Source organism: Dermacentor albipictus, chromosome 1, assembly GCF_038994185.2.
Source record: "Dermacentor albipictus isolate Rhodes 1998 colony chromosome 1, USDA_Dalb.pri_finalv2, whole genome shotgun sequence".
In the NCBI taxonomy this organism is placed as follows: domain Eukaryota; kingdom Metazoa; phylum Arthropoda; class Arachnida; order Ixodida; family Ixodidae; genus Dermacentor; species Dermacentor albipictus.
In genome coordinates this window covers 437,196,012-437,221,891 of record NC_091821.1, presented here as the reverse complement: position 1 = coordinate 437,221,891, position 25,880 = coordinate 437,196,012, and the positions used below count along the sequence as shown (strand labels likewise).

Below are 25,880 nucleotides of genomic sequence, written 5' to 3'. Positions count from 1 at the left end.
CCGCAATTCTAAAATCTATACGGAGCTTGTTGCCCTCTGAAGCGCCGTTGATAATATTAATAACCAACCGGCTAATCAATCGGTGGGCAATATTCTTTGACTGAAAGGCGGCCCTAGAATGTCTTTTTTCAGCTCTTCGTCGCGGGTCCTGTGAACAACACGTGTCGGAGACACGACACACGCACAATCATGTGATCGCGAAAGGACACGACGTCGTGTTTCAGTGGCTGCCGGGTCATTGCCTATCTGCAGCCATGACGTCGCCGACGAACCTGCTAGCAAAGCGCACGAAGGAGCAATCCTTGTTTCTGTGCCTTTATCGAAGACTGACGCAGTCCAACGCTTAAGCAAACTAGCGTACCGTATGACATTGGAGAATTTGTCCAGACCTGAATTTACTCACCATTGACTGGATTCTCTCGACCCATCTATGCAACCAGCGGCGTTCCTCAAGGATCTGTATTATGACCGCTCGTTTTTACATTTTTCTTTATTAATGGCGTTCTTTCCACTATTCGGAATTCTTCATTCCTTCTATATGGCGATGACATCACAATTTTAAAGAAAATTCATTCCGTTAATCAGTGTCGCATCCTGCAATCTTACCTGTTTTCTGTTTCATAATGTTACAAATATAATAACCTTACCTTAAATGCTGCTAAGAACAACGTCACGACTTTCACACGCAAAACAGCAAGCAATCTTTTTTTGTATGGTCTTTGTAGAATATTTTTGCCCGTCGAATCTGTACCATTGTGTAAGGTCCGTGAGATCAATGATTTTGGTGTACTTTTTGATACTACCGTACACTTTTCAGCTCACACTAAACTCGATGCAATGCGGGTACGCACTTTTCTGTCTCTTTTGGAAGACGGCCATTGTCGCCGTCTTCCGTCGCGCGAAAGGCCGTCGCGCGAGAGGCCGAATGGGAGCGGGGCGTCGGGCTCCGGCAGCAGCTGCGTATTTCGCGACCCGGCGCAAGGGGAACTGACGCTCGCGGCTCAATCTCGCGCGCGAAAAGGAGGGAAGTGGGGAGGCAGTGCAGGAGGGAAGGGGGGGGGGCGGCCTCTACTCTAGCACCAACTGCCTACATTACGAGGCGGCGACCGCGCCTTGAAAGCGATCTGCACACGGCTCATAACTTTGTGCGTGCTGTTTTAAGGAGATAGCGTTAACGGCCCCGTGTCACAGAAAATCAGGCGTCGGCGTCCCGCGTCCACCATCGACCACCGTTTCGGCAAAGATTAGTGTGAACCATGCAAACCCAACCACACATACCCAACCACGCAGACCCTCCGAATAACGCAAAGTTACTTGAACCAATTGAATTTCTCAAATTAAGGTACTTCAGAAAAATCGTAGAGTACCACTTGCACACACCCTACAGACATAATAGCGTCGGATGGTAATTCGAATATACAAGAAAACATAATTCTGTTACGCGGAAACTAAACACGAGCCCTTTTCCAGCGTTTCTACCATACATAGACCGGTCACGGCGACCGACATTTGTGCGCGCCGGCGCGCGCAAATCTCAGATGCCACGGAACGGCGCGCCCAGTTCCGTATAACACCTCAAGATGGTGCAGTATCCTTACTTCGCATAACTGTCTACTAATTTTCTATCGCAATCGATGCTTCGCCTTCCGGGCGAAACTGCGTCGTTCTTCTTAAATGCATGTGTGCACCTGTACTGAGACCTGGTTGCTCCTGGGCACGGTGAATAAATGTTTGATTCAATACTATTTTTACTTCTAATTTAATTGATTTGTTAGGTTACCCCTCTCTCCCTTCAGTCTCTTCCCCTCCTCTCTTCCCAGCGTAGGGTAGCCCAACCGGACTCTTGACTGGTTAACATCGCTGCTTTCCTTATATCTCGCTCTCTCAGAGCACATTAAATAAATTATTCATTGATTACTGACTGAATTATTTGATCAGCATTCACCTTATTAACCCCGTTCTGGCAAAAAAAGGGAACATAGAAATTCATCTGCGTTAACTGAAACAAAAGGAGACCTCGCAGAGGGCGTAAGCCGCGCTACTGAGTTAACTGCCGCTCCGGCTGCGGACACGTGGCCTCGGCTGTCTCACCGTAAATGTGTGAGAGCTGGCAAGCCATCTTGCGCCATGCATCACATCCTTCGGCGCAACTATCCGAAGCTTGGGAACCAGTGCCGCGTGATTGATTGCGCGGCCATCATCGCGTCTTTTCGGGAAACGAGGAGAGGCGCAAAGAAGGATGGCCGCGGGCTCGAGATAGCAGCGCTCATAAAGTTTACTGCCTAGGTTTCCGGTGTGCGGCACGCGAGTAATGGAATGCCAGTAAAACGGAGACGCCGATCGCTCGAGGCGACGCATCTTCTGCCTTGCATCGGCTTCTCCTTACCGCAAAACACAGTGCTAAGTAAAGCAGGTTTTCCTTTTTTTTTGCAACAGGCGGCGTCCGTGACTGCGCGATCGGTCTCATTAACGGAATGTTGCGGAAGTTTTGCGATGTAATAAAGGCCGGCACTGTTTGCTTCTTCTGCAGAGATAGCATACGAAGTGCCATGTTTTATCGTCGGTCGAAGTTTAGGTGTGTCTAATAATTTTTGAAAATGGGCTCCAATCTACGCTGTGAAAATGCTTAGCCAGCTAAGTTATGGCATGACCTGATCCGATAGACCAACGTGGCGTAGACTTGAACTGGGTCCTGCCGAACCCGAGCATGACGCCGTTGCGCATATTGACGTTGCTGTTCCTTTCGTCGCTCAGCGTATTCGCGCTGCTCTTCACGCGTCCTAAGTTATATGCGTGGTTTTTCCATTGCGCTATCAGAACACAAATAAAACCAGTTGCTAGGCGGGTTCTTCTTTTACGTACGAAAGCACATTTACGTAACTCCCTGCTTCGTATGCTGCAGTTGCCGCTTCCCGGCAACTGCAGCTTCTGCAAGCATAATGTTTACTGGCAAACGCTTGCGGCTAAAGCTATGCGCGAAGGCGAACTTTCTGGTTCTCTTTCTTTTTCGCTTTCCCCTGCACAGCTGGCGCCACCGCTGCCGCGGATGCACGTAGGCGCGCGCCTCCCGTTCTTATTGGTAGAATTTTTGCCCACGGACACGACAGTTGCATTGGGGGGTATAGGTATACAACTTTGCTGCAAAAATCTCACTGTTCAATGAAACGTCAACGCCTCTTGACGGCGCCTGCTGCTTCTCTCATTAGAGACAGATGCGCACAAAACGATGTATAAGTTTTCAGTAAGCAATAAAGAAAAGAACACTGTGAAACCAATTTTAAAGTTCCCAATATATGTACACACAACATAGATATACATAAAATGAACTTCAGGAGCAGTTCACAAAACCCAGAAGTTCACCATTCATGCCCCTTTCCACACGCGACACTCGCGAACCCTCAATCACAAGAGGCACGAGAGTATGGTAAGAAAACGCAACATCAAAACAGGAATATTTGGAACGCTAGAAAAATAGAATTACAACGAGACAGAGCGCTTACATTTACTGCCAATTAGCGCTTCATTACAGTGACAGGTACTATGACATATTTCTTGGTTAACCCGGTCTCACTGCGTGAAAGGTACCCGATATCAAAATTGAGCTAAGAAAAAAAACGAGGGCGGGGGCAGGAATTATTACAAACAAACGCCTGTTCCTTGTAAACCCTTTGTCATCCCTTGTGGCGAACGTCGACAAAAGGTAAAACATTAAAAGTTATAGAAACTGGCTCGCATTGAGACCACATTCTTTCTGGAATCCCAGTATGACGTGGTTGTTGATGGCGCCTTCCACACCTTAAAGTGGCTCCTTAAGTGAAAAGGAGCAAAAAAAGAAAAAAAGAATTGACAGTCACTTAGGTATCCTTACGTTACTTGAATACGAGACCATTGCAACTTCTTTAATTATTCCGTTGCGTCATTGATACGTGACGTCATGCATTACTACGTGTCCTTCAGAACTCTACTTTAATCCACCTTGGTCTAATTTGTATCAACCTTAATCCACCTTGCTCTCATTTGTACCAACCTGAATCCACCTGAATGCACCTTGCTCTATTTTGACCGAGCTTTAATTCTTCTTTCCCCCATTGTAGTGGTCAACAGCAGCAATTTTTCTCCACTGATGGAATCATAAGAGAGTAGCATCGTAGGGAGGACGAGAGGCTGCCACGACGGTAATAATAGTAGTAAATGGTTATTTGCTTAGTGAATAAGTAAATAAGTTAAAGGACCGGGAGAGAGGATGAACTAAACAAGAGTCCATAGAGTAAACAGAGCCCCAAGATCAGCATTATCCATAGTTCTCTTGTGGAGTGACTCCCTCATGAGAGTTTGTCATCGGACCCCGCACTGTTAGGTCCCATAGGGCAGCCAGGTTGCGAGGACCTACTGCTCGAAGAGCAGGAAGGACGAAGAAAGAAAGGGAGAAGGCAGATGTGTTAAACGGAAATGCGTCTGGTTCGCTACCCTGCGCTTGAGGTCTGGAAAGGGGATTATAAATATCTGAGAGAGAGGGGGGACGAATGAAAGTCGCGGTGAGTTCGCGAGCGCGCGCGTAGGGCCCCACGAAGTCAAAGGCGTTAACACAGGCCATTCGCGCTCAAGAAAGGCCAAAATGCCTTTATAGCCTTGTGGGCCGACCAGCGATAAGTGCGGTCTTCGAGTAGCGTCTGCACGGACAAGGACCGTCGTCGCAACGGGATAGACCGCGTTTGTCTTTGCGAGTGAAGTCGACGACAGTGGCACAATAAATGCTCGGTGTTCTCTTCGCATGCCGCAGACGTTGCAAACAGCGCACGGTCAGTCATTCCAATCAATGTAGCTTTGGTAAAAGCCTTTCTCAAACCCAGCCGGTACAGAAGCGATGCCTGTCGTCGATGAAGCCCGGGTGGTAGTCGGAGCTGGAGCGAAGAGTTCAGTTCACGTAACATGGTACGTCTTATATTTCGGGTGCTTCACCGTGTTAAGAGAGAGAGTGCGTGACAGGTGAGAGGCACTGTCATCACACCAGAGGTTGGTGAACCTTCTGGGTCGATGAAGGCAGTGGCCCAGGACGCTGTTACTATGACAGGGGCAGAAAGGGACAGAAGTTGGAAGAGTGACGCAAACTTAGTGATCACGAGACCCCCATGACCACCGAGAAGGGAGAAGAAACGTGGCGCGAAGGACGTTCAGAGATAATTGCGTAGATTACCAAAGTCATTCGCCTATATTTTGAGAATCAACTTCCAATTATTTCTGCGTAATTTTTCTTTTCTTTACCATGCAATCCTTTCCGCCCACCGTCACTAATTTCGGTAGCACGAAACAAAAATGGAGCGGATGCTCCTTCCCAGCGTGAGCAGCTCAGCTCATTTACAGTCACGCACAAAAAAAATAAAAAAAGGAAAAAAGAGCTTGCTGGCGTATTTTGTTTCTCTTGGTCCTTCGTCATACCTCTATTGTTAGGCGACTGGAAGCGTCAGCAAACCAGCGAATCCGTTAGACTTTTCCTAATTACCTGCAGCAATGCTCGCCTTTATTGCCTTTGCTGCTGCGTTCTTCGAAGCTGCTGACCACAGTGCGGTGAAGCAAGCGAAGTCTTTCGGGTGGAGGAAGCCACCTAGTTTCACTTGCTATATCTTTTGTTCTCACAACGTTAGAATCTAGCGAGCCTTCGCGGCGAGTGAGGAGAGAAAGACAGGGGAGGTCGACAGAAAAAAATAGCGAGCAAAATGGTAACAACTGAAGGCGTGTAGCGGCTCAGCATTCTTCATCATGACGTCACCTACCGCAGCCGCACGGTAGGAAACAGGCAAGTACCGTATCGTAACAAGCCGTGAATCCGCGTTCCACCCTTATTATCGCAGTCTTTGCAAAAGACCGCCACTGGCTCATTCCACGGAAACGTGTAAGTTGCGTGCAGCGCGGGGTGCCGCGATCATGGTTGGCGAAATTGCGATGAAATGTTGTTAAATTACACTGTCAGTTCTTCTGGAAGTTTCGGTATATACGGAATGTGGTGAGTTTTCAGTGCGGCTTTACAATCGAACCGTCTCTGGAGTGCCGCAGTGCATGATTGAGGCGCTTTGTAATTCAGCCTTGCAGAGTAACCGCCTTTCAAGACGTTTCGCAAAGTGCCAAATGTTCGCCCGCTGGACACTGAGGTACGGGACGACAAGAGCAACAAGTTACTGCGTCGCAGATTCACTGCCTGTAGTAATTCGATGGATTATTAAAGTGCACGGAATCATTAAAGTAGTTAACGAAATTTCTCATTGCTCCAAAAAGAAAAGTAGCTTCTTAGTTATAGAATATATAGTAGTTACGGGACGGTGAATATTCTAAGAAATCACACAAATCACGCACACCCCGAACTTTGGAAACCCAATCATTCGAGTACCTTAACGTGCTCGGAAAGATACAAATAATAGTGAAACATTTCCAGGTCACGCAACTTGCAGAAAAATCAACCCCCGCATCGCTAGGTGGGCAATTGCAACCACTTATGATGCGCAATGTAGCATGCACGTACAGGACTGCTCTCTCTTAACCTAAACATCTCCACTATTATTCAATACAACACAACTTCAAGATTTTCTCTATATTAGTGGCAAGCAGCAGCCGTAATGACGGCAATCGCAAGTAGCTGCTAATGAAAAAGAATCCCGCATGGCTTCCTTTCAAATTAAAACGGCTTTGAGTATTCGAACACCAGTGAAGCGTTCAGCTCAGGAGCTATCGAATCTGCACATGCAGCGACTGAAGACAAACGCAGTTCCTTACGAGAGCGAACTTGAAGTTAAAATAACGGCATACGATTCACCTTCTGCAAAAAAGAAAAAGAAAGAAGCCGTACGCTGTTGTCACTTTTTTGAGCTGCCACGAAGTACCGGGGGGGAAAGCTAACTTTCTTGGAAAAGGGGCGAATATCCGCGCCAAAGTCAGACTTGGTCAGGAATGCACGTAACTGCAGACGAAATGCAGCAGCCAAGCTCTTCGGGTGATTGGCACCGCCGCACAGCCTCGCAAAGTGCTGTGCCTTCACTGTGTGCTCCTCGAGCCACTCTCCTGGCTCGCAGCCTCTCCTTCCCTCTCTCTTCGCCGCCTTGTTAGGGAGCGGCGGAGGAAACGCCTGCCTAATTAGGGACGCCGTGTCTTCAGGCACACCAGCCGCGCGTCAGAACGTACCATTAAATATACCAACAAAAAATTGGGAAAAACAACCGAAACACGCGTTCTCGCCGTTGTGGCCGAGCCCGGGAACGCAGCGACTGCAGGAGCGCTGCTGTCAGGCCTCGCTGGTAAATTTTAGGAGACGCGTAAGGACGTTCCTCTAGTGAAGTTATAGTAAGTCAATTAATTCTTTATTCTGGTGGCGGTCTCACAGGCGGTGTCGAGTCTGGCAGTCTGCGCCGGCGAATTGCTCCGCGTGAGCGAATATTGGGGCGACAAGTAGTATTACGAGTTACTTTCGTAGCTAAGTAATGCGCTGAAAAGCGGGACTTTCAAATAAGTGGGCTATTTATTCGTTAAGGTATTGAATTACGCTGACTCAGCCAGCTGATAAAGTTATGGCTCATCACTTTCGAGGTTAGCTTCCTCGTAATCGAAACGTGGCGTACTGCAAAGCATAGATACTTCTCGAAATGTTTACTGCAAACGGGCTACTGTCTCAAAATTCAAGCAATGGGCCTCTTTATCAATGTCTACCCATCCAAAGCAACAGAAATAAAGGTGAAAGTACGAAATGAGGTTTACCACTACTGTAAAGATAATAATAATAATAATAATAATAATAATAATAATAATAATAAACAAAAGGAACTCCTTTCTACACATTACTTCCTGAATACTAACGCGAAAATCAGTTGTGTGTGTGTGTGTGTGTGTGTGTGTGTGTGTGTGTGTGTACGTATATATATATATATATATATATATATATATATATATATATATATATATATATATATATATATATATATATATATATATATATATATATATATATATATATATAATAGACGAGCACAAACGAGCATATATTCAAAAGCAAAAGTAGAAGTAGGAAAGAAGCAACAGAAGCTGCTGAGATCACATTCCCAGCCCAAGAATCACGAACACACAGTACAAAATGTGATTTGTGGCTTATCTATGTGCACGCCCAAAAAACGTGAGCGAACTAAAAAAAAAAAAAGTGAAAGTCCCCTGATGTAAGTGGAAAGAAGGCGACATGACGAACGTCTAGATGCGGGGACAAATAAAAATTAAATATGCGTAATACGTGTTGCTGTTCGTTAACATAGATGTCGTTGCGCGTTATGCTATGTCGTTTTTTACAACTGCGTCAGCCCAATCGTCATCGAAACTGGACTTCCATGCGTGTTGAATGTTAGGTACAGTGTTCTCGTACAACCATTTGTGCCTGCTTGGACTCATTTTCGAAACTATACATGCGTGTGTTCACGACCTCTCTTTTTTTGTTTTCTTACTTCTTTCTGTTTCCCTCTGCGACCAGAAGTGGCCCGTCTCGCCTAAAGGCAGAACTTCAGTTTGATATTCACATCGCTAAAGGCAGTCGCCATGGAAACCATTTATTTCTATGAAATGCCCAAGATAAACAACGAAGACGCCGAAGACAAAATGTGAGCAATACGCGACAGCTCCGAACTTCAAGCTCTCACGTTCGCGTTTTCTTTGTTGTCTCCCTGCCGTCTTCCTCGCGGCTTTCTTCCGGCACTGCCAACCCAAGAAATTTGGACGCTGCGGCTGTGGTACGGGGCAGTTACCGCAGTTTTTCCTCTTCCGACTGCCACTTCCTCCTTTCATCGCCGAAAAATAAATAAAGACGTTCCAGCTCCTCCAACTGCCTGTCCCTCTTAAGGAATGGAAAAACCGAGCGGCGGCGGAGGCATATTGAACGACGAATTAGCGCTCAATGAGCCGCCGCCAGCTTTGTTAGAAAACGCGCCTCAAGAGACTAAACGGCGATCCACTCGAGCCGCGAAGGGGACACCGATGAAAAACAAGCGGCGGTCAGCGACGGGACAAGCGCGAAGACACTAACGCGGTTATAGATGGGCACGGACTCCCGCGCGCGGTGTAAGCGTTGCCCGGAGAGGACGAAGAGCGACACCAAGATGCGAACCGGCAGACCGCCGGGCAGCGACCCAACACAACGCCTTTTAAAAATTTCGCCCAACACTCGCCGCCTCGGCTCAAATGAATCGGGGCGTTTGAAAGCGGCTAAACAGTGAAAAACGACTTCCTCGGCAGTTCACTCCTCTGGCTCGGTGCCGGCACTCCAGCGCGCTTGCTTGCTTCGGTTGCTTGATTTTTCTCACCATTTTCTTTTCTCTCTTATATCTTTTTGAAGGGCGGGAGGGGGGGGGGGGGTCGCAAAGAGGACGGAGGGTAGGAGGACACGCCAGGAGCTCTCTATTCACAGCCACGACGACGTACTTACATGGCCGCCACCGCAACAACTGCGCTCAATCGGCCAATTTGCCCTCCCCCCCCCCCCTCCCTCCCCGTCCTCTCGAAGGCATGGTTCCACTATCAGCGTTCGCACTCCTTGGTCTTTCGCGGCCTTGTTCGGTCGCCGTTTGCAGAGGAGCTGCGTCGTGCGCCCGCGGTCCGGGCCCGCCGCCAATGGGCGATAATTCGATTTAACGCCTCAGCGCGGTCCCTTGTCTCCCGACGTTGCAGTCCGCCCTCATCTTTCCTTCCTTTTTTTTTCTTTCTATCTTTCTGACCCTTTCCCGCTCTGTACGCGCTTTATACGGCCGACTGGGGCACCGAGCGGCGAGCGCCTATCCGGTGTATAGTTTTTTTTTTTTTGCATGTTCTCGTCTTTACCCCTTTCGCTATCGCGTTCCCTTCTCCGCGTTTCCTCTTCTGCTCCTCGCTCTTCTTTGCTAATTTATTGCAGAAGGTATGCCAGGTTCTTAGCGCTTTCATTTATAATCTTTTCTTTTTTTCAACCCATGACGCGTCTGCGTTCTCTCACGACGTCGGCCCAGCCAACACGTTGAGCTGGAAACAAGAAATCGAGCAGCAGCTGCCTCAAAACTGTTCGTTCCTTCAATGCAAGAACAGGAACGCGCCTTAAAGTGACGCAGCTATACAAACAGTGCGTAAGCATAATTTAAACTACGACATGCTTCCTTTATTCAGCGTGGGCTATAGGATTGGTGCGAATTGTTTTCTACAAAGAACTTCGCATGGTGAGACGGGTCAGGAGAACCGAGACGTTGAAGTTGTGTGACTTGCGAATAAGACCTATGGATACAGGCGCACCATGGCTGCAAGGATATCATCATGTGTACATTTCTTTTTTTGCTTTTTTGACGGCAACCCTATGTTTTCCTCGTTTTCTCTTCTTCTTCACCGGATTGTCACTGTCATCAATTTGTCGTTCAGTGCAAGGCGCACACACTGTATTAGAAACTTCTTTTAATGTTGAGATTGCGCACGCTACGCGAATAGTGTTGTAGAGTCTCAGTCTCAAATGTATATATCCATATATATATATATATATATATATATATATATATATATATATATATATATATATATATATATATATATATATATATATATATATATATATATATATATATATATATATATATATATATATATATATATATATATATGCGCTACACAACAGCGACTGTTGTGGAACGTACTATATAATACATGCATCAAAAGAAGAAAAAGAAAACAGACTTGACTGGTGAGACTGGATTCGACGACCGAACATTGTGCTCGCCGCTATCGTAGCGCTTTATTGAGCGTTAGTTATTTTTCAGGGCAGGCACAAGATCGGCCGAATAAGGAGTCAAGTTCTTAACTGACGCTCTCGGCAGTGTTTGATTGTTCACCGTCACTGCAACGCGACAATACGACGATAACGATAATGATAAAACGAGGAGAAGGAACGCAGAAATCCACCTAGCGAACAAGGAGGAACGGGACGAGCAAGAGACCCGCAAACTTGCGCTTACGGCAGCTCGGATTTTAAAGATCACGCGCCCATCTCAGCGTGTGAAGGTCCGGCATCGGCGGCCTCCTTTGTACCCGCCAGTCCTACGCCGGAAACTTCCTCGCAGGCGGCTATGTCTGCGTGGAATGGCGATCAGAAGCTCGCGTTGTTGGTATCGTTATTTCGTTTCGAAAATTAATTTCCGAAGTTTTGCGTGCCAGAGTCCACGACCCGACCATGAAGAACGCCGCGGCGAGGGACTCCGGACTCATTTTTTACCACCTGGAGTTCTTTAACGTGCACACCTAAAAGTAAGCGCACGAGCGTTTTTGAGTTTAGAGCCCCGTCTTTTAAATGCGGCCGCCGTGGCCGGAATCGAGCCCGCGACCTCTCGAGCTTAGCAGCGCAACGCCGTAGCCCTTAAGCTACAGTGCCGGATAGATAATTTCACTCTTATGCCTACGTCCAGTTGCGGAATAAGCGGCCACTTCCTCTATTGTTCCTTCATAAAGCAATGCACTCTTTTACAGGTGACTGCGTTTCTCGATCACGAATCGGGCGAGAGAGGAAGGAAGACAATTCCCGTTCTCTTCGTGCTACTAACCACAAGTTCTTACAAATCAAGTGAAATCCAACAAACAAGCCAACAAACAAAAAGAAAAAACCAGTGGGTGTCCTCTACCTTCTTGAGCATAGGACTTCTTTAAAAACTGATGGCTCAAACTCGGTCATCTTTTTTAGCGTTATCTAACATAATTACCGCCCTAACTAGAACCGCAGAAGCACGGGAACAACACTCAATGAGTTATCATGAATAACGTGCATAAACAGTCACGTGGCCCCTTAACCTAATTGCATACCCGAGAAGAGAAGGACTTCGAGGACCGTTCTTGTAACTTCCAAACGGACGATCAGCTTTAATCTTGACCCTTCATCTGTCGTGCCCGTTAACGACGCGAGAGTTCTTCGCACCGAGTATATTGCCAGGGCAAAAAATTAATGACTTAACGTTGCTAAATATCGCGAGCTCTTTTTTTTTTGTGCTTTAGTTCATACACGTGGAGCAAAAAAAAAAAGAAAAGTAAATGACTGCGTTGACGTGGGAACACTCACGCTACACTTTCGGCTCCCACGAAAAACCGATGTCACGTGAGCACGTAGGCTCGCTCGCTCGCTCATAACAGCACATAGAAGATAACATCTTGCAAAAAAAGGAAAAAGGAAAGAAACAAGAAACGTAGACGGAGGCACGAAGAAAAAGAACATAGATAGCACTCGCTCATAAGTTGCATTCAGTTCGTGGTCTTAGTACGCACGGCAATTAATATATCTTTTCTAAACCACCGCCCGCGCTAAGACAGGAAGAAAAATTCCATTAAGCTACACGGACGTCCTCTTCGTGCTGTTTTTCTTTCTTTGCTCTTTTTGTTCTATTTTGTGTGTCTGTGTGTTCGAGACATTTCCGCAGGAGCGGCGCGCTTACTCGGCTCGTTCGCCCCCCGCGAAATGAGAAGCGAAATTAGTTTTCGCGCCGCCGAGAACACGTGTTAGCATTCGCCAGAGGGAGCCCGAGAGCGAGAGGCTCAGAGGAGGCTCCAAGAAAAAAAACGCCAGCGCCGCATACCCTTCTCTGATGGTTTTAATTTCGAGCACGTAATCACCCTCATTCCCGTCCTTTTTTTACTTGTCTCCTTTTCGTGCGGCATTTTATCGTCAGCGTTGTCCCTTCGTTTAGGGCACAGATTAACTACATTTTTCTTTTCTTTTTGCATTCGCTCGCTCTTCGGCGAGTTGGTTGCTCATCTTGGGGCGCTTGCCACCAAGGTAATTAAGGAAATCACGAAAACGCCCCTGTGGATTGAGACTGCACATCCCGGAGAAGCGATAATAGCAATACACTCGCTTTATCGGCAGTTGTGAAGTATTCAACGCCGTTTTCGCAATAAGGGTGTCTATGCCGGCGGATCGCGGCGACAAACAATATCGATGCCAGCGACCCTAAATAAGAGACAGAACTGCACAGTGTTCAACACTGCTCAATAGAACCAAGTGGCGCATATTACCACTTAAACAGCTCCACGATATGTATACTATAGGTAGTACATGCACAACCCACAGACATCTTGGCAACCTGGAAGCGCGCAGCTCAATTGAAAGCAAACAGGGAAAGAGTCGCGGAGAACCTCCACAAGGCAGTATAGAGGGTCGGTCGAAAAGGGAAAGGACTGAGACAAATGAGGCCGCCGGCCGCGCCAAAGGGGAACGCGCGCACCCGGCGGTTCGACCCTCCGTCCCGTACCGCGTGCCGTGTGGGCGAATCGTAATTTTCCGCGTCGTCTCGACAGAACAGCGGCAGGAAGTAAAGAGCCGCTAATGAGCGGACCGACACCGGCGGCGTTTCTCTTTCACGGGGCCCTGCTGCGGAGCCGCGCAGGTTCATTTACGCAGCTACGCCTTTCTATTCCACACCACCCCGGCTGCCACACCACCCAGCCCTCCCGTACCTGCTCCTCGTACGGCTGTCCCGTACTCGCGGACCTCTTTTTTTTTTTTCTGGCTATATCTCCCAGCCCCTTTCTTTTCGGTCCTTTCGTTCTCTCCGGCAATTTGTTCTCCACCTGCTCGGATGACTCGCAACGAGGGGCAACGCATCGTTCATCGTTAGAGCACCGCGCGCAATGCGTGACGCGTACTGCTCCCCCCCCCCCCCCCCACACACACACTTTCTCCCTAGTTTGCTTATTGCTGCCATTCACTTTTCTATTTGCGAAAGCTGCCGTGTGGTTAATCTAGCCCCAGATTTCGTAGATCCTTTCTTTTTTGTTATTTTCGCTCGAGCTTTCCATCAGCCCCGAGAAAGTGGCAAAGAATAATCTCGTGCGGCGGCTGCGAAATCAAGATTTATTGCTCTCCGCATAAGTGTCGGCGTCAAGTGGCCAACACAAGACTGTATAGCATGCCACGTTCTGTTCGAATTACTTCTTCCTCCGCTGTACGTCCAGCGCACGCAGTTTCGTCCAGTGTAGAGCTCCAAGGAAATACTGCGGACACCGTAACAGGCTCGGGAAACGATTCAGCGAATGTTCATGAATTCGAATGAATAGCATTCATTCTCGTGCTTACGTGAGTGTCTAGCCTGCGTCTGTGTGTGCGCGCGTGAGACAGAGGGCTGAAGGCCGTGACGCAAGCTTACTCGGTGCTGACGCTGCAGCCACCTCTCTTCCCAACATCATCGATCCCAGTCCTTCCCTTCCCTCTTACCGAGTGCGGAGTAGCAGAGCATAGAACGCACACCAGCTCAGGTCGACCTCTTTGTCTTTCCTATCAATAAAATCTATATCTCTATTTTTACAGCCAAACATCAGCAAGAACATACCCTCAGACGAATCAGTTCGTGCACGATGAAGAGTTCGAAGCTTTTATTTACCTGTCGTGTATTCATGTAATTAACTTTCGCGTAATTAAAAAAAAAGAGATTCTGGGAGGAGCCTTTCGTAGCCTAAGAGGTTAAGACCAAGATTTCACCCCTCTGGTGTTGCTTTGACGTGTTCTCTCTCAGCACTTTATATGCGCGAAAATGGAAGCCGCCAACTCGTACGTACAGTAACTGCCGGAGCCGCTGTACACATCTACGTCTCAGTTCCGATTAAAAGCGACGATGTCATCAGCTGTCCAAACAGTCATTGTTACTTTTCTATTTATCGAGATTCGAAATGAGGCACCTAGCCCAAACTTGCGCGTCATCGACTTCGAGAAGCAACTTCTCGGTCCCTTGTTTACTTCTTCCGTCTTTATCCCGAGCTCTCGTTAAGACCATCACAACTCCAGCAGTGCACGAATGCGAACTTGTGCCAGCCATGGGGGCGAAATTAAGGGTGCTATCTTGTACGCGTTCCAAAATAGAACGGAGGCGGTTCGTTCCACCGAGCCAAATACGATTCGTCAATTTGAACCGTGCCGAACGCCGTGACGTCAGTTGTGACGTGATATCTGCTGTCAATCATTCCGTGTCGTCTGCTATCGGACGAACGGAACAGAACATACCGCCTCTTTCGTGACGTAAAGAACGAACTACCTCCGTTATATTTTGGAACGCGTACAAGATCGCACCCTCAGAATACCAAGTGCTAAACAGCCAGCTGGCAAAGTTTTCGTGATTGTTGTGGCCCCAATACCCAAGGTGTGTTCTAGCATACTCTCTCTCTCTCTCTCTCTCTCTCTCTCTCTCTCTCTCTCTCTCTCTCTCTCTCTATCTATCTATCTATCTATCTATCTATCTATCTATCTATCTATCTATCTATCTATCTATCTATCTATCTATCTATCTATCTATCTATCTCGCTCTCTCTCTCTCTCTCATTCAACCGTGCTTCGCTCTTCAACAGAGGCCCCGTTCCCCAGGATTACCTCTCGTTGACCGCCAATGGCGGGCGGTGTAGTGCGTTGGCAGCTTCGGCCACGATTCTCATCAACCCGGCAAAGATGCGACCCGTCCAGCACACGCCTTCGGACCTCCACGATTAACTAGCTACGAACTTTGCTTAGCGGGTTTACTTTGTTCCGCGGCAGCGCCCAGTACGGAGACGTGTTGACTCGTTAAAACCCTGCCATTGTCCGCTAAACGACTCTCATCTAAAGCCGCTTCCTCTTCGCGCCCCACTTGCGAGGTCTTATTTGTTTTGCCCTTCCCACAAACAAGCGAGTTCACTTCAGGCGCCTGGCCAGATAAACCTCGCAAGCCGCCTGACGAGCTCCAGCGATAATACTGCCGTGCGAGCTTTCTTTTTTTTCTTTTTCTGTGCTCTTCCTGCGCACTCTGCTTTTCCTCGAGGCATTCGCACCTGCCTACGCGGTTTTATTATTGCCTTCTTTCTTCTTGCGCGAAAGTTGGCGCGCGTACGTACCAAGCGTGCTCATTATTTTTGTGCATACAACCGGGAATGTGGAAAAGCCACTCAACGGTTCCTGCTTTTCGCGCGTTCGCTAATTAACGAACTGTAGGGCTACCACGGTAATGAGCACCTAGCTCGCGACTTTGGAAGGCACGCGCACGTAAAAAAATAAAACAGACAATACGTGCTATAATAGCAGAAAACGTCGGTCAAGTACGATGCACAACGCAGTGACAAAAAGAAGCGAGTCACTTAGCAGAGTACTTATCAGTGCGCTCACTTTGTTATGAAAACTGGCACCAAATCCGGCTTACCTCGATTCCCGACGGCCACTAGCCTGCAGATGAACAGTTGCGGCAAAGTCAGATAAGTTAAATGAAAGAAGCAAAGAGAGAGTTTCAAAATCTACTAGCAAAGCTTGGCCACGTGTGTCGCGCGGTTCTCAAACTTTAGTTATCAAAACTTAACTGCAAGGTTTGCAAGAAATAAATAACCTAAAGAAAAAGATAACAGAAAACCTTCCTCTTTATATGCTTTACTAAAGAGAAAACACCAGGCATCGAAGAGTGAGTCATTAAATGCCGAAATTACGATAATAACAGAAGCGCCGCAAACTGAAGAGAGAAAAGAGAGAGTGACAGAGAACTTATTTGAAAGAAGGCAGAGAGGTGGGCTTCAGGTAACGCGCTCTAGCCTGCCACTCTGCTCACGGGAGGCGGAACGGGGACATAATGGTGTGATGAGCGATGATGGTGGCATAGAAAGAGGGATGCAAAACGGTGAAAGCACGTTCAACATTGTGATGATAAACATTCAGAAATCTCATCCATGAAGCCCCTACCGGGTTCCATATCATGTCTGTTCAAGTGAACCTAGAGATAAAGGCGCTAAGACAAAGCCGGTGTGTGGGCCTCCCCTGCATGAGCAACATAGCCGCCAAACAGAAGCTTTACAGCATGTAAAGGGCTGTGATGAGTGGCTCCAGTACGGCGAGCACCTGCGGGGCCCTTTTAGCGGCTGGATTCTGGAGTTCACCGAGAATCACGCGCATCGACTCCACCAGGTGCTTCAGAATTTTCTTAACGTTTTCCTTCTCATTGTGCCCACCTCCTTGCTTGCCCGTAATGCCACCGGTTTCATTGACTGTATCATTCTTGGCTTCACGGCACAGAGGACCACTAGGGCCCGCTGGCATGACCGTGGGTCTATAGAGGGTAATAAAGGACATTCCGTGTCTGCGTCAGCCGGTGAAGGTTAACATTCGTCGCGTGCTCGGACCGACCTTGAATTAGCAGTAGGCGTCGTTACCGTCCTCGATGCACGCACAGGCATGTGTGGTCGTGGCGCCTGTGCCCCGCTATGCAGTTCTTCTGAAATGGCTTTGTGGCGCTTCTTTCGCGAGCGTTGGTCACGTTGGCGAACAGATTGAGCAGCCTCTTTACGTGAAAATTGGTCCCTTGATATTTTTCGAAGAACAAGAACTTCTTGTTTCACCGTCGGGCATTCCTTCGAAGTTGTTTTGTGAGACCCAGTACAGTTGGGACGTTTAAATGAGGACGCATCACAGTCGGTGGTATTGTGCTCTCCGCCGCAACGCAAGCAGGCTGCTTTACTTCTGCAAACAGCGCTCACGTGTCCTATCTTTAGACATTTCCGGCACTGAAGAGGCCTCGGAACGAACGGTCGTACACGGTGTATCAGGTAGCTCAGTTTGAGAGACGCTGGTAATGTCGAAGAAGCAAACATTTACTTGATACATCTGGAGTTCCCCAAGCGGTGAATTTTAAGAATGCGCACCGATGACTTCAAAAGACTCCTGAGGTCTTTGATTAGGTATACTACATCGGAAATCCCACCAGTCGCTTTCTCCCTCGCATAAGCAATAAAGGAGCGGACGGGGATTGCGCTTAACTGATGAATGGTCTTTAAGTTCTCGAGTTTAAGTAATCGAGCTGGTCCGAGCTTCCAAAGGCACGTCGTCCAAAAATGAACGCTGAAGCAGACGACTGACCTTGTTCAGGGGGTCATGGAAGCGTCTTCTTGCTCATCCTTGATGGAAAGACTCTCACGAAAATGGCAAAGACGTAAAATTGCATAACAGCGAGAGGCCCAGAGCACCAGCGGTTGTTGTTGTCCTGAGTGGCCGTGGCACATACCCACAGTGGGGGATTGGCCACGAATCAGGTGGTTAAATGAGGTGCAAAAATAATAATAAGGGAGTTAACAATTTGAACATTGGAGTTTAAAAGTAAACGTTATTTGTTTGGAGAAAAAAAATGACAACAATACCGGGTATACTGGGCACTTCTTTCTCTTCCTCCCCAAATTGAAGAGAATCTGCGCTGTTGACCCAATAGTAAAGACTGCTACTATCGCAACCTCTACTACCTCAAGTTACTGAAAACCGAACCAAGCAACATAAGCGATCATTTTCGACAAATTTCTATCAGCAAGTACTACTTCTTTCTTCGAGGACACACGAAAAATGACGGCGAGGAGAGAGTGAATAGGCGCGCGTGAGCGCAAGATGCACAGGTCGAATTAGGCGGTCCAACGCCTCGGCACTGCGCGAGAAACGTAACAAAGCTCACGGGCGCCCGCACATATAAGGCGCCATCAAGAAAGCTCACCGCTGCGACGCGCACACGAGGTGCGTGCTCTGCTGACAAGGTCTCGCAATTAGGAACCCGGCACGTAAGCACGACCGCGGGCGAACTATAGTCGGAAAGGTGCCAAAGTATAACAAGGTATAAGGAAACCTGCCTGCGTGTATACGAGAAGTTAACGAGAGTATGGTTTCGCGCCGGGAGGGAAGTGTCGTCGCTATTAAAAGGTGACTTCGAAACGAAGGCGCTCCCAGTAGCGACGTGCCCGCGGCGGTTACGTGTATACGTCGTCGGCGGCGGCGGCTCATGCCGGCGTGGAAGAGCATTTCCGCTCGAATAGCCGTCGAAGCTCTCGGCAACCTCACCGCTTCGCAGGCTATAGCTCTCTCGACTTCACAGCCGTGAAGCACGGCGAATTTGGGATAGGAACGAAGCCAAACACTTGAGTCGGCAGTCGAAGGATGAACCACCACGCTGGTGGAGTGGCTGTGGCGTTCTGCTTTTGAACGGAAGGTCGCGGGTACGATACCCGGTACGACACCGGGTACGATGCCGCATATTTGATTGATTGAGGCGAAGTGCGCAAACGCTTACGCTTAAGAGGAAGCTTTAGCTCGGGTGCTCCTATCTAGATACATGTAAAAGGAGAATTCATTTGTCTCGGCAACCACTGCACCAAATTTGACAATCTTTGTTGCATTTAAAAGAAAAACTTAAAATCTAGTGCCTGTTTGTTCCGAATTTTTTATTTAGGTCGTCAATTTTTTATTAAAAATTGACAAGCATCGCAAATTTCCAGAAATCGAAACTATCAAGTTTACAGCTCCCTAACTATGCAATGAAAACTCATGTCACAGTTATGTGAATTGCATCAAATAGTACCTCTAAAGCGGACAAAATTGATATGTTACACATGAATCTCAAAAAATGTAGTAATATGGATATACAGCTTTCGCAGATCCATTGTACACAACGTAACAAATTCACGTAAGATATAAAATGACATAAAGAATTTGTCCGCTTTCACTGATATAATGGATGCCATTTACAGAACCACGATATATGGTTTTGATGCAGAGCTATTAATTTAAATAAACTTCCTGCGTTCATTTTTTTCAAACTTTAAAATTTTTGAAAATCCTTTTAATAAAATTCAGGCCCTAAATCAAAATTCCGCTACCAACAGTTGTTAGAATTTAAATTTCTCTCTCAAATACAACAAATTTCATTACAATCGGTTCACGGTTATTTAAAAAAAAGCGTTTTTGCGTTTTACATGTATTTGAATAGGCCGCGTCGGAGTTGGGTCCGAGCTAAAGCTTCCTCTTAAGACTCAGCTGCAAGCTATAGAATGCCAGGTGGTGAAAAGATAATCCATAGCCATCCATCACAACGGCAGCACTCACAGACCGAATGCTGCTTATTAGGACGTCACACCCCAAGAATCAATCAATCAGTTGAGAGATGTTGCGCAATCGCGAGCTTACGTCAGCTATATAGGCCGCAGTCTCGCAGTTGGCGACGCGCAATAAAACAACATGATTGCTTGTGCGGCATCGCGCAGTAAATGTTGCATTTGACGTAAATATAAACGCGCACAGTGTCCTTGCCGAAGAGAAAACCAAAATGCTCAGTGAATTTGACGCCTCTGAAGGAGCGCTGGACACCACACAGATGTCAGCCAGATATCGCTCTGCCGTTTACTGTGCGCCGCGTCGCAATACAGGTAATGCGTCGGTACAGGCCGTGTGCGCGTTCCGCAACATCGTAACGCAGGCCTCATCGTAGCACGGAGTAGCCAGGCAAATCTCCTCGCTCTTTGCATCAAAACCTGAACATCAGATGAAAGAGCGAGACTGAGAGAGAGATGGACATAGAATGAAGGCACAGGTTCAAAGCATGTCGTTAGCGATATATAGCTACAGAAGCTTTGACATGCGCTGGATGAAAAGCGGTCTCACTATTACCCCGTGCACATGTCCATTTTGTTTTGGCGTGTTTTTCCTTCTCAACATTCCCTCTTTTTATTTTTTAAATTTATTTTTCATTCGGACGAGCACCAGGCGAGTTGCTTCTATTTAGGCCTCATTTACGGAGCCTCGCGCATCTAGAAAAGCTCCGCGCTGCGCGGAATGGCAGGCCGGACGGAAATGATCTAAATACGCGCCGCGCCCGCTAACGACTCCGGCGGCAATGAACCAAAGAGATCACGACGCCGAGTTACGCGGCGAGAAAAGAACGGCTCGCAAGCATCAGCCGTGGCAGCACGAGAAGGCGTGTAATGCTCCTGTGTCTTCACGTTCGCATCGCGCGTAATGCGTTTCCGTTAGCACCCGCCGCTGCGCTCCTTATACGGCACGAGGCTGTACGGAATCGCGAGAAGTCTATGCTACTGCTCGCGAGCGCGCCGCGGCGTCAGGATACCGTACAACGCCCGGGCCGAGTAAGGCAGGGGGAGGCTTAAGTAAGATTGAAGGTCGCCGCCGTCCCCGTCGCGCGCGCATGCTTCTTTTCTCGGCGGTGTCTCTTCCGTGCCGCCGGTCGTGTTGTCCTTCCGCCAGGTTCGTGTTACGTGCGGTCGCAGCGTCCGTGCGTGACACGATGTGTGGCGTGCGTGTGTGTGTGTGTGTGTGTGTGCGTGTGCGTGTGTGTGTGTGTGTGTGTGTGTGTGTGTGTGTGTGCGTGTGGTGTGAGTGCGTGTGTGTGTGTGCGTGTGTGTGCGCGCGTGTGCGTGTGTGTGTGTGTGTGCGTGTGTGCGTGTGGTGTGAGTGCGTGTGTGTGTGTGTGTGCGTGTGTGCGTGTGGTGTGAGTGCGTGTGCGTGTGTGTGTGTGTGTGCGTGTGTGCGTGTGGTGTGAGTGTGTGTGTGTGGAGTGTGTGTGTGCGTGTGTGTGTGTGTGCGTGTGTGTGTGTGTGTGTGTGTGTGTGTATGTGTGTGTGTGTGTGTGTGTGTGTGTGTGTGTGTGTGTGTGTGTGTATTGTCAGTTCGTACCCCATCCTGCGGCTCACGACTAAATATATACAAGCGCCCTTCCATCTTCGTCGCGCCCACGGGCCTGCATTGACCGCCCCCTTACGGAGACCGCGGTGGCCGCACAAAGCCTCCTGCAAAGCACTACAGTGTGCGCTTCTTTTTTTCTTTTTGTTATGCGCAGTGTATCCTCGCGTGCTTGCACTTTGTTTCTATCCCCTTCCGTATGACTGCTGCTTTCTTTCTTTCTTTCTTTCTTGCTTTCTCTCTTTCTTTCTTTCTTTCTTTCTTTCTTTCTTTCTTTCTTCGCTCTCCTCATTCTCGTCGTTTCCTTATCATACTAGAGTTTTTGCGCAAGAACAACGAATGGACCAGACGTAAAATGTCTAGTATGTTTAACCAACTAGCCCACTGCAGAATTTTCCTTTTCTTTATCATCCTTCTTTCACGAGCTTCTTTCTTACCCTTATTATTCCTTTATTTTATTTTCTTGCGTCGTCTTCCTCAAAGCTCTTTTCTCATTCTTCTTTTTCCTTTTGCTTACTTATTATTCCCTTCGTTTTTCTTTTCTAACTGCTCTTTTTGTTGAATCCCTGTATCGCAATTTCGCTTTCCCAGATGTCACTCGGAGGAACACCACCCTGACCCGATCTCAGCAACATTGGCCAGAGAGAGAGAGAGAGAGAGAGAGATTAAAGACAAAAACAAAAAAAACGAAGAGGAAAGGCAAGGAGCTCAACCATACGAGCGTCCGGTTTGTTACCCTACACTGGGGGTAACAGAAAAGGGGAATAGACGCAGAAAAAGAGGGACAAAATTCTCAATAACGACAACAGTCAGTATCAGCAATGTGGTTTTCTATGCTCCACCGCCTCCACTCACACCTCGGTGTGGCGCGAAATTTTTGTGCCGTACAGGATCCTTATTTATAGAAGAAGAAAGCCTAAAATATAACTTCGCAGTCTAGTCACGTCGCTTGCAACCGCCGGGAGCTGCACCAGCGGTCGCCGCACAAGGAACTTCAAATTTACTGCTTTGAATTCCAGCGAGCTATTACGGCTATGGCGAACACGTTTTTGTTGTTGTTGTTGTTGTTGTTGTTCCGCTTTCTTCTCACGTTCCCGCTTTCTGTGTATTCCGGCGCCTCGACACGCGCGCTTTGTCGAATTGAGCCAGAACTTGAGACAGCGAGGACAGAGCGGAAATAACACATTTTAAGACGATGCACACTCTAGAAACGATATTTATTTATTTATTTATTTATTTATTTATTTATTTATTTATTTATTTATTCATTTATTTATTTATTTATTTATTTGCACTTTAGCTTGAGGTCCAATACAGGGAGGAACAGCGCGCATAACCTAAGTTTAAATAATTCGCTGGAATCAAAAATATGGCATCACTCCTATCTGTGCAACTTTTCACTGTAATTTCCTTGGCGTAGAACTTTATTGCAATCTGAAATTCATTAAACAAATAACGAAAGTAACGCTGAAGATTGCCTACGGAGTTAGGGCAGTTTTTTAAAACACGACCAATATTCAAATATCAGACACTAATTTTTTTTACGCTTGTCATCTATTCATTCGCACATTAAATCTTGCATTATTTGCTGTGGAAACACTTATGTAACCAATTTCCGTTCGTTGCAAATTATCAGATCCTGGCTATTAGGATAACTACATCGAATCCATATAACCACATCGCCCCATATCTATTAGAATCTAGCCACAACCTATCACTCGAACAACTCGCTAAATATAACCTCAGTACATTTTTATTCAGACGCATAACTAACACGAGACGCGATGACTTGGTACCACGATGTTCTCTAGTTAATAATAATGTTAAGAGGCTGGCATTAAACAAGAACTTCGTTTTACCCAAAATCCATACTTATTACGGCAAGCAGACTGTCCACCCTTCGCTTTCTGGGACACACTAATCCTGAATATTTAAAAAAAAACATCTAAGATGCAAGAAATTAAGAAACCACTTTAATAACTTATTCTATCTTCTGCTGATGCTTAACTTGACTCTCAAAGCATTATTTCATGTGTCCTCATTTAGTTTTCTTTTTTACAATACAGTCGCTGTTGATGTGCATACATGTGCTTATATATTCATCTCCACCAATGCCAATATGCCTATCATATGTTAGCCGTACTTTTCAGTCATACAGATGTGTATAACAAGGTCATATAGAGTACTCCACTAAATGCATTTCATACTATCTATTTAACTAACTACCCTAATTATGTTAGAACCTATAAAAAAAATTTTTTTTTGTTCCCGAGTTGCCGTTCGCGATTGAATGACGCCAGTTTGATTACGCTAGAATGGTGAACAGATTGATGTCGATTAAACGACAAGAGAGAGAGCGAGAGGTATATTGATGCAAGGCAGAAACACATTTAAACAACGCGCGCAGGTTCGTGCGCCCCCTCAAGAGGACGACGGCGTACTGGAGGAATAGACTATCGAAATAATGGCACGTGTTTTCGCCGCACGCACTCGCATCGTAGGTGACCGTTGTCGGCGTCTACAAGAAGAAGAAGACGTGAAGCGACGCTCGAGAGAGAAGAAGATGGCGTTCCTGATCTCCAGTTTAGAACGTGGCAGTGCTTTTTATTTACCCCCAGGGCACAAGTTAGCCCACAATAAATAGTTGAGTCTGGACTCCCTCAACTGTTCGTTACAATATAAGGAAGACAGTGATGTTAACCAGTCAAGAATGTTGTTGGCTACCCAACACTGGGAGAAGGGAGAAAGGAGAGAGAGAGACGTGCAAGGACAGTACTCGAGTCAAAGCCACTCGTGCAAACCAGACGTTCTCAGAAAGCACAAAAATGCCTTCACTGCTTTCTGAGCCGATGATCGGTGGGGACGGTGCTCTAGTACTGTCTGTTCACTCAGAGGACGATCATCTAATTTGCTCAATGTGTTGGAAAAAGATTGTATTTGTGCTTGAAATTGAGGACAGTGGCACAATTAGTGGTCAATGTTCAAATCGCATCCGCGAACATCACATGCAGGACTATTCCAATCGGTGCTGAGTAAGCTTTTGTGAAGGTAACTCCCAGCCACAACCGACACAGAAGAGACGCTTCGCGTCGGTGCAGTCCGGCCGGAGGTCTGAGTTGCAGTGGAGGGTTTAGTTTGTGCAGTCGGGTGCTACTTGTATGTGCGGTATTCCACTACGCTAAGGAGAGTGTGCGTGCTAGAATGCGAAGTTGTCTCGCAGTGTCGGTCCTTGAGAAAGGAATGGGGACGAAGCGGTCTTCTTTGTTTGACGTCCGAGCTGCGTTATCTGCGTCATCATTTCCAATGATACCGCAATGACCTGGTATCCATTGAAAGAAGATATCATGGCCGTTTCCTTTCAAGTGATGGACAAGTTTCACGATTTCGCACGTGAGCTGATCGTGAGTTCCATGTTGAAAATTGCCCATTTCTCAGGACTCTCTGTGTTGGTCACATGAAGCACATCGCGGAGAGCCGCGAGCTCTGCAGCTGTAGACCTAGTAATATGACAAGTCTTGAACCGCTGGGTTATTCCTATTGTTGGCGTAACTACAGCGCCAGCGTAACAGGTTAACGTAGTTGGTCCATCAGTACAGACGTGCGTGCAGTCGCGGTATTTTTCGTACACGAGATGTAAAGTACGTTGCTTGAGTGCTGATGACGGCAATGAAACGACAAAACCGGTATGATATCGATGGGATGACGCTACTGAATTTTTGACATTGATAAAACGCCAGCATGACCACGACTGTGTTTCAACGATGTCGTTATGACGATGGCATGACGGTAGTCAGATTACGAAGTTGGAATGAGGACGATTGAAGGACCACGGCGGCAACAACCATTGCGATATGACAACGAATGAATCACAACTGTATGACGAGTGTGACGACGGCCTCATGACGATAGCCGCATGACAAAGAGGAAACGACGACGATGCAACTATGACGGCGGTACCACGAACACGAGCCGTACCTGGCGGCTCAACATATTAGACAAATTGGGTCACTGGTTGCGGAATAGAAGGTCTGACGACAATGAAATGACGAATTTTGTACGACCACAAGGGTATCAAGACTAGGAGCCCATAGCTAGTGCTCCTAGAAAGTGGACAACTTGGGTCACTGGGTCAGCGTAAAAAAAGATTACATAGATAGATAGATAGATAGATAGATAGATAGATAGATAGATAGATAGATAGATAGATAGATAGATAGATAGATAGATAGATAGATAGATAGATAGATAGATAGATAGATAGATAGATAGATAGATAGATAGATAGATAGATAGATAGATAGATAGATAGATAGATAGATAGATAGATAGATAGATAGATAGATAGATAGATAGATAGATAGATAGATAGATAGATAGATAGATAGATAGATAGATAGATAGATAGATAGATAGATAGATA

The 25,880-nt window shown here is 47.0% G+C and overlaps 1 protein-coding gene across 5 annotated transcripts in view; it reads right to left on the bottom strand.

The window, feature by feature from the left end:
* The window catches only part of CASK (peripheral plasma membrane protein CASK), an 815,631-nt gene that overhangs the window by 654,024 nt on the left and 135,727 nt on the right, over positions 1-25,880 (bottom strand). The window lies entirely within an intron of this gene.